The sequence below is a fragment of the Hippoglossus stenolepis genome, chromosome 23 (genome assembly GCF_022539355.2).
Source record: "Hippoglossus stenolepis isolate QCI-W04-F060 chromosome 23, HSTE1.2, whole genome shotgun sequence".
NCBI classification, from domain to species: domain Eukaryota; kingdom Metazoa; phylum Chordata; class Actinopteri; order Pleuronectiformes; family Pleuronectidae; genus Hippoglossus; species Hippoglossus stenolepis.
Window position 1 is genome coordinate 16,722,323 of NC_061505.1, and position 11,496 is coordinate 16,733,818.

Consider the following 11,496-nt stretch of genomic DNA (forward strand, 5'->3'; position numbering starts at 1 on the left):
CGTGGTGGCCATTATTTCCATCAGTGTGAGAAATCCTTGCAGAACAGTGGCATATCATGAAACCATTGTGTGTCGAGGCTAAAATAGATTACCACGTTTTAATAATAAGTACTCATATTGTAAGCGCTTACATTAAGTATTTTTATGTGATTCTGGAAATTTACAAATATCAATTATGCCACAATCCTGGTCAAACTTTGCTCCAGCCCATTAATCTGGGTAGATATGACTGTGCCACAGTATAGTTTTGATTGTATCAACGAGCAGTGCCAAAGCTGACAAAATTGAAATCCTTTCATTTGTGTTGGGACATGTGCAAGTTGTTGATTTTTTGCAAACTATCTCAAATCAAGTCTATGAGGCTGTAATGTTGGGGGTAGAGGGCTGACACGTTTGGGAACCTCTGTTCTTGACAGAGTAGCTGATAAGAGGTGTTGTCCAAACAGATGTGAAGACAAGTGGCGTCAAAAGTTTCTTTTCCATCGGTTGTGTCCCATTGGAAAATCACTGCTTAGAGTGTCTAAAATGTGCATATTGGGGACTCCTATTGGGGACTCTCATGAGATAATCTGACCAGAAAACAGAGGTGTTGCTTTGAAGTTTAAAATGGCCTCAATGGGAATAAGATCCACATGAGTGGAAAGGTGATGGTGAAAGGAAGTCAGAGAAGGACTGACAGGGAGTAAAAGGAATGACGATTGAGTGATTAATGAAGGCAGACAAGAGTGTGAATCCATTTGCACTCCCACAAATAGTGGAAAAGATCATTTGCATAAAAAAAAAGAGAGAGCTTTGCTTTAGCTGCCTAGATGAAGTTAGAATCAGTAGTTTGCTTTAGGATCTTGAATAGTATCGTTGAAAAAAATGTGAAGGTTGTACATTTTACTGTGAGCAGTTCTGTGTTTGTACTGATAGCAGCATGTAAGAGATAACACATTTGATTATATTCCTGTGTGTGTGTGTGTGTGTGTGTTCACACGCTTTTCCTGTTTTTTTTACACTTTGTACCCAAATTACTTTTCCTAATAACTTGGCTTAACTTTTTGTAAGCGCGTCTTGGTGAGTGTGTTTGTTGTGTACTGCCAACACTTTATTTTCCTATAACTTGGGCTTTTTAAGTGGTTCCTGCACTGATATCTACAGTCTTGTGTATTTTATATTTTGTAAATCTCCACAATCATGTCATTTTGGGTGAAGCCTCTTGAAACTTGAATGGTTCATTGGTAGTGACTGAACGTAGCCAATCAACAGCTCCTCCACCACCTTTAAAAATACACTGCCACTCACACAGCATGTATTTTTCTTGGTGTTTCTTGGAGCAAGTAAACATGCACAATTGACATTAAACTGTGTGTATCTATACATAGGTGAATGTGTAATTGGCTTGTGGCCTGGATGGGAAAATTTAAATAAACGTTCTACTTCATGTCCTTAAGCTTTGCAGATACTGAGAGAGTATGTCTTGTAAGAGGTGCAAAGAGAGCAATTACTAAGTAGACTTGAGTTTCTGTCATATATCCAATGATCAGCCACTGCCAATAATCCTTTCATAGTAAAAACCTTCCTCCAGCCATGAATAAACCTCCAGCTCCCATAAGGAAAACTGGTTTCCCTTCAATTTTATAATCCATATCTAGCTTTTATTGTCATCTAATACTGATGGGTCGATTTCTTCAAACTCACCAATATTGTGTGACCCTGAAAAAACAGTTGCTGGCCTCCAAAAATGAATCACTCAGAATATACTTTAGGGTCAACAAATCTTCCCATGTCCATGAGGTACCTAACAGATGAAGTCTGGAGGCCTGTTCACCGCCCAACATTTATTTCGGACTGTATGTGCCAAGTGTGTGCCAACTGTACCTGCGTAGAACACCTAACTAAGAGTCTGACAGATGTTTATGCAACCAGACCCTGAGAGATATGGGCTGGAACATCCTAAGTGCTTAAACATGCTCTCTGACAGAGAGCATTATACAGAGTGATGTGTGACTAACCCCAGAGGAAAACATCTTGAGATACTAAAGTCAAAGTTAAGTCACTTTATTGTTGTGAGGGGTCCCATTCTCCTAAAGCGATCAAACAAGGGGAAATTGCCTTTCGTTTGTTGTTTTTAGGGATGATGACTGTCAGGAGTAACAAACAGTTAAACTCTCTGCTACGACTCTTACTGGATAACCTCTCTGCCCTGGCAGCTGCAATTCAAATGGTGATTCTTTCTGTCTTATAAACTGCTCAGTCCCACAAGGACACACTATTCATCTAACACCCCTCAACATGCACATGAGCAACACGCCCATGCTGCTGAGAGCTGAACTAAACACAAAGCAAACAAAAAACAACAAAGCCACTGTTTACTGAATGTATTAAATATCTTCATGTGCTGTAGAAAAAATACAGATTTGACCAAAGATGATTAAGATTGACTTTCCTGTTGTGTATTGGAGTTGTATTTGAATCTGTTTGTGAGAACAAGGCCTTGAAATAATCATGAAGGACAAACATTAAATCTGACCACGAGTCTGAATGTAACGCAGATGTCCTCACATCTCAAGTGCAACATTGACAATGATCGTTAGATGGATATGACACAGAAGAGAACATAGAAATCCTTTTTACGTTCATGAAAAGACAGTACACCTGATATCCTTTACATTGCTTGTGTAGACACAGTGTTTGAATAACTCCCACTGTGGCACTGTGGATGTTGATACCGCTTGAGGTTCTAGTGTGGCGACCTGTTAAACTGCTGTTTGCAAGTGGTTTCCAGACTTGTCTAACAAAATAATATGAAGAAGTCCAATCTACTGTTGCAAAAGGCCTGTAACTGAAAGTGCAGGTGTGAAACCTGTTTAAATATTAACATATTGTACTCTGTATTGAGTGCATCCATTCCCTTGGTGGGCTGAGGTCACAACAGCCAGGTGTGGTCATTATAACAGAAACTGTAAACGTGTGTATCAGGGTGGCAGACTGGCAGGTGAATGCACTTACAGTGAATCAAAAGTGGATCCACAGAAGCAGCAGTGGTCTGAAGATGGGAGGTGTTTTACAAAGCGTGTTTGAATGAATCCAGACCGTCATCGTGACATCAGGACAACCTTTTTAATTGGTGGTCATCAGGACACTGGTGCCTACTTAAACCATAAGGAGCTTCAAAGTAGAACAGAGAATTGTGAGGCGGCTCCGTCAAATCTATAGCCGCCTCCTCCTGACTAAATTCTACTGTAGAAACGTCTAGTGATCACGGTTGTCCCGGGGTCAGATCTATCACTATGAGCGGTTAGGAGTGGCATGGCTCCCTGGGTGTCTGCCAGAGATTTAGGTTTGATTTGTTCATCTTGGATAATAATTTATCTTTAATAATGGTGTGCTTTTGAAATCGAAGGTATAGATAATGGGTCGATTGATGTGAAAAAAAGAGTGTTGATTGTACTGTTAGATTCATGAATGGCTGACAGTAGCTATACATTCAAGACAGATTCAAGGGACTTAAAATTGCTTGTGTCAAATCAGGGTAACTCCCTGTATAAAGGCCAGGACCCTGGATTAGATTTAAGCTTGATATTAAACTCATCCAGGACCACATTTTGTTCTCACGGTTTCAGGCCTTAATCCTAAATTGAACAAACTAAAGCAGACTAACTGATAATAAACCTGGATTATTCTGTTAGTTTGCTTTGTTCAATGTTTCTCTGGCGTTTTAACTCTGAATGTCTGTAGTGTTTATTATGACAGCTGTGCCTGAGATCTTCTAGTTTTTTGGGAGCAGTCACATGACAATGACCTGTCAAACATGCTTGCTGCCACCATGACTGTCCACTGCAGTACACTTAAGTGCCTGCACAGCATTTCCCCCGCTCTAGTGCCTGTCAACATGTCATGTAAAGCCACAATTCGGCACCAAGTTATGTCTCTTTGCCTGATTGACACTTGAAAAACAAAAACAAATGTGAAAAGCTACTTACTTTCAAACTTACTTGTTTGGTATTTGAGGGCTGGCTTTTTTTGAGTTAGTGGCTTGTCACATACAACACATCCTCACTTATCCTGTACACTGCTTTCCTACACATAAACATCATGCATGCTTTTCTATGCATCCTGTATACACACTTAAAATGTAGCTTACAAGTGTTGAACTCTGTATGTCAAGGTAATGTGAGCTCTGCTTTCTTTCTTACTCAACTATGATTATGAATTTCCTGGCAATATGTTACAGGTGTTGTATGTGTTACTAATATGAAATAAACAGTTTCAAAAGATAATAGCAGAGACTGGTATTTTGAATTGTTCTGTTATTTATGCCTCCGTGCCGGCAACAGCCTGTGGCCGAAGGGTTGTCTGTCCATCAGTCCCATTTTGTGAACTTGATATCTCAATTAAGCCTTCAGGGAATTTATTCAAATTTGGTACAAACATTCACTTTAAGGATTCAAGGATGAACTGATACGATTTGGGATGTTGAAGGTTAAAAGGTCAAGGTCGCGTGAATGTGTGATATGTGTATTTTTCAGGAATGCCCAAAGGTAATTTCATCACATCTGGCACAAATGTTCACTTGGACTTGAGGATGACCCGGTTCAAATATGGTGGTCAAGGTCATGCTGACCTCAAAAAGCATTGTTGGCCCTGTGACCGTGATATCTGCGGAACGCCTTGAGGGAACATTCACTTGGATTTGATTTAGGTAGCCAAAGGTCGAGGTAACAGTTGCCTATAAATAAGTTTTTGGCCCCTTGAATGTGATATCTCAAGACTGCTTGAGGGAATTTCATCAACTTTTCATCATTGTCACTTGGACTCAAAGATGAAGTGATTACATTTCAGTAGTCAAAGGTCACAGTGATATATGAATCTGTAAAAAAAACTATGTCGAAATATATAAACGGAAAAAGCACTGCTTGGCGGAGGCATACAACCGTGCAGTAATTATAGTTACTTTTAAAATGGAATTTGAGAAGTAATTGTGGCTCATTTGGGTCTACATAATTAGACTAGTTATTTACATAAAAAGACACAATTTACACTTCAGCTTCCAGAGGTAGCCAGTGCCATGTATAGTATTTATTGAAGAAAAGGTGACGTACAAAGTTTGAGATTTAACACTGTTGTTGCAGATTATAATGATTAGTTCTGAACCTACAGTCTTTGGCCCAATTCCACAGTCTTCCACCATTGCGACATCTGTCTTTTCTTTTTCCTTGACGTCTCTGCAGTGCTCGCGTGTTTTGATTTCCCCCGTCTCTTGTCATTTGAACCATTGACAACACAGTTGAGCTTTTCCCTCTAGTGTGAAACATTCCATTTTTGTCAGGGCACTGAAGTTTGATCACAGTTGCCACATTAGGTAATAATCCATTAAGCAATGTTCGTACTGGAAATGGATTACTCCCTCATGTCAATACCTGCATAAGATTCCCTCACCGTCTGGAATCTGGTCAGTCACACTTTCTTTATATTGCTGGTGGCATGCTGTAATAATACTGAGGTCAGCTGTCATTTTAACACTTTTGTGTATTTATAACTACAGCCAGCGGTTAAAAGACAACATGCGGCTAAACATGTCATCACCTGTCGTGTTAGGAAGAGGGCCAGAGAAAACTATAGTGTCCGACATCATTTTTGCAAAAGCACACACCGACTGAACATTTACTTTAGTGACCTCCGACATACGAAGCCGGGAGTCATTGCTGCCGACGTGAATTACGATCTTACTGTATTTACCTTTAGCTTTAGCCAGCAGCTTCAGTTTTGATCGATGTCGCCTGCTCCTTACCACCAATGTGGCCGCATGGACCAGTTCTCCACTCATCTCACCACGCTGAGGGCTCCTGTCCACGCTCCGGCCCCCTAAGCTCCAGCTCCTCCAGCGCCAGCTCTCTGTCGCTCAGTCCACCCATCCCCGGGAACCCTTCATTCCCACACCCATCAGGTATTCAAGAATGTTAGGGTCATTCAGACAGTAACTTCATTAATGTTCTCTTGTGTTTGACCAGCAGCCTTTAACTTACACCTATGAAAAATCTAAGATTGCTTTTATTATGAGCCTCTTGTCTGAGAAAGCCTTGGCTTGGGCTGTGGCCATGATTAGCAGTATTTACCCATTTGTAAATTCTTTTCAGTCATTTACAGCTGAGATGCTTAAAGTTCTTGACCACTCACTACAAGGTAAGATCAGATTGGAGGAGACAGTACAATGATTCCCCGTGGCTCCGATGTCTGGATGTCTCAGAGAGCGGTACCTAGTAAATCTAGTAAATAAAGGTAATGATAAATCTGCCTTGTCAGGTCCCACATGGTACGGTCAGTAAAAACAAAAACGTGGTCAAAAGCACAAGACAAGACTAGATGTGGGTATATCGCTGGAACTCTATGTACAAGACGAGATGAACTGGCACAGGACAGGGGGAGACGCAGACCGTTTATATTAAACAGAAATCAGGTTAACTACACACTGGTGAAACATATTAGGGAGGGGAAGGTAATCCACGAGACACACGAGGGCAGGAGTGAAATTATCTAAAGAGAACAGAGACAAATGTGAGTTTCAAAGTAAAACAGGAAGTGACATAAAAAATAAAACAGGAAATACTGAGTGTGTGTCTGTTTGTGTGGGTGTAACCATGAAAGTTCATTTGGGATTGGGTGACATGCAAATATAACAAGAAGAATTGATGGCTTGTCGAGTGGAGAAATTTACAGCCTTCAACCAAAGATTGTTTTTGACCCATTGTTGTGTGAGTATGGAGTCGAAGAGAGGTGAATCTGTGGATGTTATTTCCCAAGATCTGTTAGTGGAGTCAAGTTTGAATTATAATCATACTGTGGAGGTGTCTCTAACATGTCTAATATAGGAACAACAATGATAATGGAAATTAAAAGCAAACAACATAGTAGATGCGTAGATCTTGCATCACCACGAAGTCACCTGGTTTCAGCTGGCTTCCAGTGGGAGGGCGTCCTTCACCTGTGTATGAATCTGAGACAGGGTGGGGGGAAACACCTCGCAAAATTCTAACATGTCATTTCCCAGACATGTGTTTCAGGAAGAGGTCTTTCTGATGGAGACATTCCAAGCTCGGGGAGCCTGCCAAGGAGGATCTCAAAAAGGGCTGAGATTAGTGTGTGTTCTATTTGTATAGCATCAAATATCTAATTCAGTGTGGGGACTCTTTTCTCATATTAAGAATACAACAAATCTATAGTAGAATAGTGCTGTTTTAGAAGATCAAATACTATGTGAATATTACTCAGAAACGTCTGGATATAATGTAAATATAAGTTAGTTAATTTCAATATTTTCTCAACTAGATACAAAATGTCAGCACATTTTATATCTAAGGGTGAAAATCTCCAGTAAATTTCTTATGTAGTCTTTATCTTCCAATTCTTACTAGGATAGGTAAACTTTACTCAAGGGTTTCCCAAATAAAAATTACAACGAATTTCTGTGTGGAAATTCTTACTTTGTCACTCCAAATTTGTTATCAGTGAACTAAGTATTTGTTTATTATTAATTAATTCCGATTTAAAAGGTCTTATTTCGATTTGAGTCAGTATCTATTTCAGTTAACGATATATCATTGTACAGTACCAATTTTGCTTGGATATGTGTAACTGTGCAAGGAAACCTCTAACTTGGTGCACTATGAAAAATATTATGGTAGGCCTGTCTCGAAAGCAAATTGTGTTAGATGATATATTGTCATAACTCTCAAACTATTTGAGAACACTGATATAATAATAATGTTTAACATTACCATGCAAGTTTATCTTTTCAAAGAGCAATGAACTTAACTTAACTGTAAAGAACATTCAGTCTGACATTTGAATTTGAATTTGAATTTGATTTAGAAATAGAAATAGAAATAGAAATAGAAATAGAAAATATCCTTGATGAATAAAACAAAAATAAATAAACAGATACAATTGACTCTCTCGCCCAATTAACAATAATTGCTCTTGAATACATATTAAACATTTGGAACAGGATATATGTTACCAGCTCAGTAAACTGGATGGAATGTATTAGGTTAGTATTCAGGCTTTTCCTATGGAATTAAAGCAACAGAAACACTAAGTAGACTAAAAATGTAGTGTCTGATTACTAGAAATTACATTTGGTACAGAAATCATGGAAAGCATTAGGGATTAATTAAAGATTAATTTAATTTAGCTTTACCTATGAAACGTCCAATCAGTGTCAGCAAGGGGGATGAGGTTTGCAACATCTGTTTGAGATAAAAAATGATGAGACAATGACATTAAAGGTACCAGATGAACGGTTCGCTGTTTTTATATGCATGCAATTGGGCTGAATAAAGTACGGATGCATCCAATCAGTGATTTCAATTTTTTTTTTTCTTTAGCGAGTGAGATGTGTGGGCTGGAGTCTGAGACTTGAAACATTTCAGACAGTTTTTCTGATAAGTGAACTAGACCCACACATTGATGTGTAGCTGAGCATAAATGTGTTATCAAAAGTTTCTCACTTCTGCATTCATCTCTATACCATTGTTTTTCCTATGTGATGTCAGGACCCATGTAAACATGTGATGTACAATGCAGAGAGTCCTCTTGAATGTATTGTGTGTGTGCGCGAAGGTGCCTTGCCCAGATTCTCTCAGAAGGGCACTCACACAATTTCCACTGATAAGTGTACAGCAGAAGGTCAGGATATTTTACAAAGGCTGACTGTTGATCAGAATTTGTCACAACCTGCAGGCCGTCAGGATTGGAAATGAATCCTATGCCTAGACGACACATGAGGTCACGTCCTAATAAATTAATAGGACAACACCCTGATATGAGAAAAGAGTGTTCGAAATTTTTCATTAGTTCGGTTATCAGAACATGTTAGAGGAACCGAATATAATTCTTTAACTATTTTGCCAGAAGCGCTAATGGAGTGTGTGTATCGACCACTTTCTTTGGGTGGAACAGGAAAATCATCTGGGGCAAAGTGGGGCACCAGGCATCAGAGTGTTGGTGTAAGGACTTAGACTGCAGAAACTGTGGTAGGAAAGGCCATATTGAACGTGACTGTAAAAATACAAAGACTCACAGCACACTGAGATGAAGAAAAGTGTTTTTTATCTGCAATCATTACGTTTTGGGAGGAGTTAATCATCCCCAAGAATCCCATCTGTATTTTTCACGATAATAAGCCATGGGTCTCAAAATTAGTTAAAAATAGAATTAATCAGCGAAACATCAGTTTCAACAAGGGTGATGTAACTCAATACAGAGAACTACAGAAGCAAGTTAAAAAGGAAATTAAACTGGCTAAACACTACTATAAAGAAAAGATGGAGAACATGCTCAGTGCTGGAAATTCACAGCTTACATGGGATGGTGTTAAGTGAACAAGGGTGTAATTTCCTTCCATGGCAAATCTGATATTGACCTCTCTAATGACCTTAACTCATTTTAGAAACGTTTTAACATCCATGATTTTAGTAAGGAGCTGGCAGTTTTTAACAATGTTGTTGATGGGCAGGATAGCAAAGAGGTTAACAGGGACAAAGTCGTTAGACTTTTCCAGGGAGTTAAAGAGAGGAAAAGTCCTGGCCCTGATGGAATTGCAGATCATACTCTTAAAAAATTGTCACTGGGTCACACTTAGAGGGGGGCAAAATCTTTAGTACGACTACTTATTATTGATTTTAGTTCTGCTTTTATTTGTATCCAACCTCATATTTTAGCACACTGGTTAGAAAGCGCCCACAACATCGACCCTGGTCTTATATGTTGGCTGTTGAATTTTTTAAATGTAAACCAAGCCACAATTTTGGAGTTGGATCTTCTCAGGAAACAGACGTGGCAGTCCCCTCCGTACAGGGGCATCTCCGGTGTGACCGCCGAGTCTGGCATGAAGCCCGGTAAGCTCTCACCCCACTGCTGCTCGGAACCAGAGATTGGCAGACCGCCACCGCACTGCAGCCCCAGATTACCAGCCCGGCCGAAGGGTCTGGCTATCCTCCCGTGACCTCCCACTTCAAACTGAATCCTGGAAACTGACACCCAGGTACATTGGCCCATATGAGATTGAACGCATTATTAATCCCTGTGTGGTTAAACTAAATCTGCCCTTTTCTTTGAATGTTCACCCTGCTTTTAATGTACCACTCCTCAAGCCAGTTTCCACCAACCCTGTTTGTTCCTTGTGAATTCTTCGGTGTAGATTTTTTTTTGTTGTAGAACCTCACTTTTGTTTTTTCTTTTTTTACTCCGGTTATCCTGTGCCTTTCCGTTGCCTTCACTATGTCTGCAGTGCTGAGTTTTTTCCTTCCAATGTGCTCTGCACTCGTGCTGTCCTTGGGATCCAGCCAGCCTGCTCTCTGCATCCACTGCCTGCTCTTTGTTGCTTCTTTTTGAGCAATAAACTCTTTTATTTATCTACACCTTCAGGTATTCAGTCTCTGCTTTGGGGTCCGAACTAAATCAAGACATCACATTGAGAGCACAAGGCTTAATCACGCTTTGGTGACCTTGCATCTTAATTCTCTTCTGCTTCCTCTCCTGGTTTAGAGGAGTATGGTGGTTTGAATTCTGAGTATTTTGAAGAACACATCTGAGATCCAATTTCTTCCCATTTTGAAGCACATGCACAGCGGTATTGATAACCCCAATTTGAGTTTTCTTTCCCTGATTTAATATATCAGCATTATGAGTAACTCTACTCATAATACTATTTCACTTTTTTAAGAGTTTTCCTGCATTCTGTGTAACTCTGTGATTATAAAACTCAACATCTTAACCATTGTTGCAAATTAGTTTTATTTCACCATTTCAAGCATTTTCCTGCATTTTGAGTAACTCTGTGATTGAGCAACTCAACATCTGTGATAAAGAAACTAAACTTCTTAACGATTATTTCAAATTTAGCCTTATTTCCTCATTTTAAGCGTTTTCCTGCATTCATTTTTTTGTGTTAAAGAGAAACTCACCATCTTGACCAAAGTTGTTTTTCCCTTTATTCACTGCTTTAAGATACTTACCATATTAACCAAAAGTGACATTGTAATCTTAATTCACAGTTTTTTGTGTCTTTATGTAGTTTGTGTAAATGAGTAAGAAATTCACACACTAAAACTGTGGTTTCTAGCCTTATTGTATTGTTTTGAGAGTTTTACTGCAGTTTGTGTAAATGAATGATTTAGATACTAACCACCTTAACCAAAACCAAAGTCTTACCATTGTAACCAAAAGTGCAATTTCAGACAATTCATCGTTTTTTTAGACTTGTATCACTTGCTAATGACTTCCTAATGTAAAAGGCATAGAAAATACATTTTCAGTGTTTTTCCCTCCAAATTCAGATTGATACAGATACAGCCGGGCAGCCATAGATCTCTTCATTTTTCTCACTGTCGGACATGAAGGCACCCCAGGGGGGGATGCTCTGGGGCAACCTAGGCCAAACGTGCTGCTCTATGCATTCCCCCCTCTCGGCCTAATCTCCCCCACACTAGCCAGGGGGAGGGAGCAGAGTTT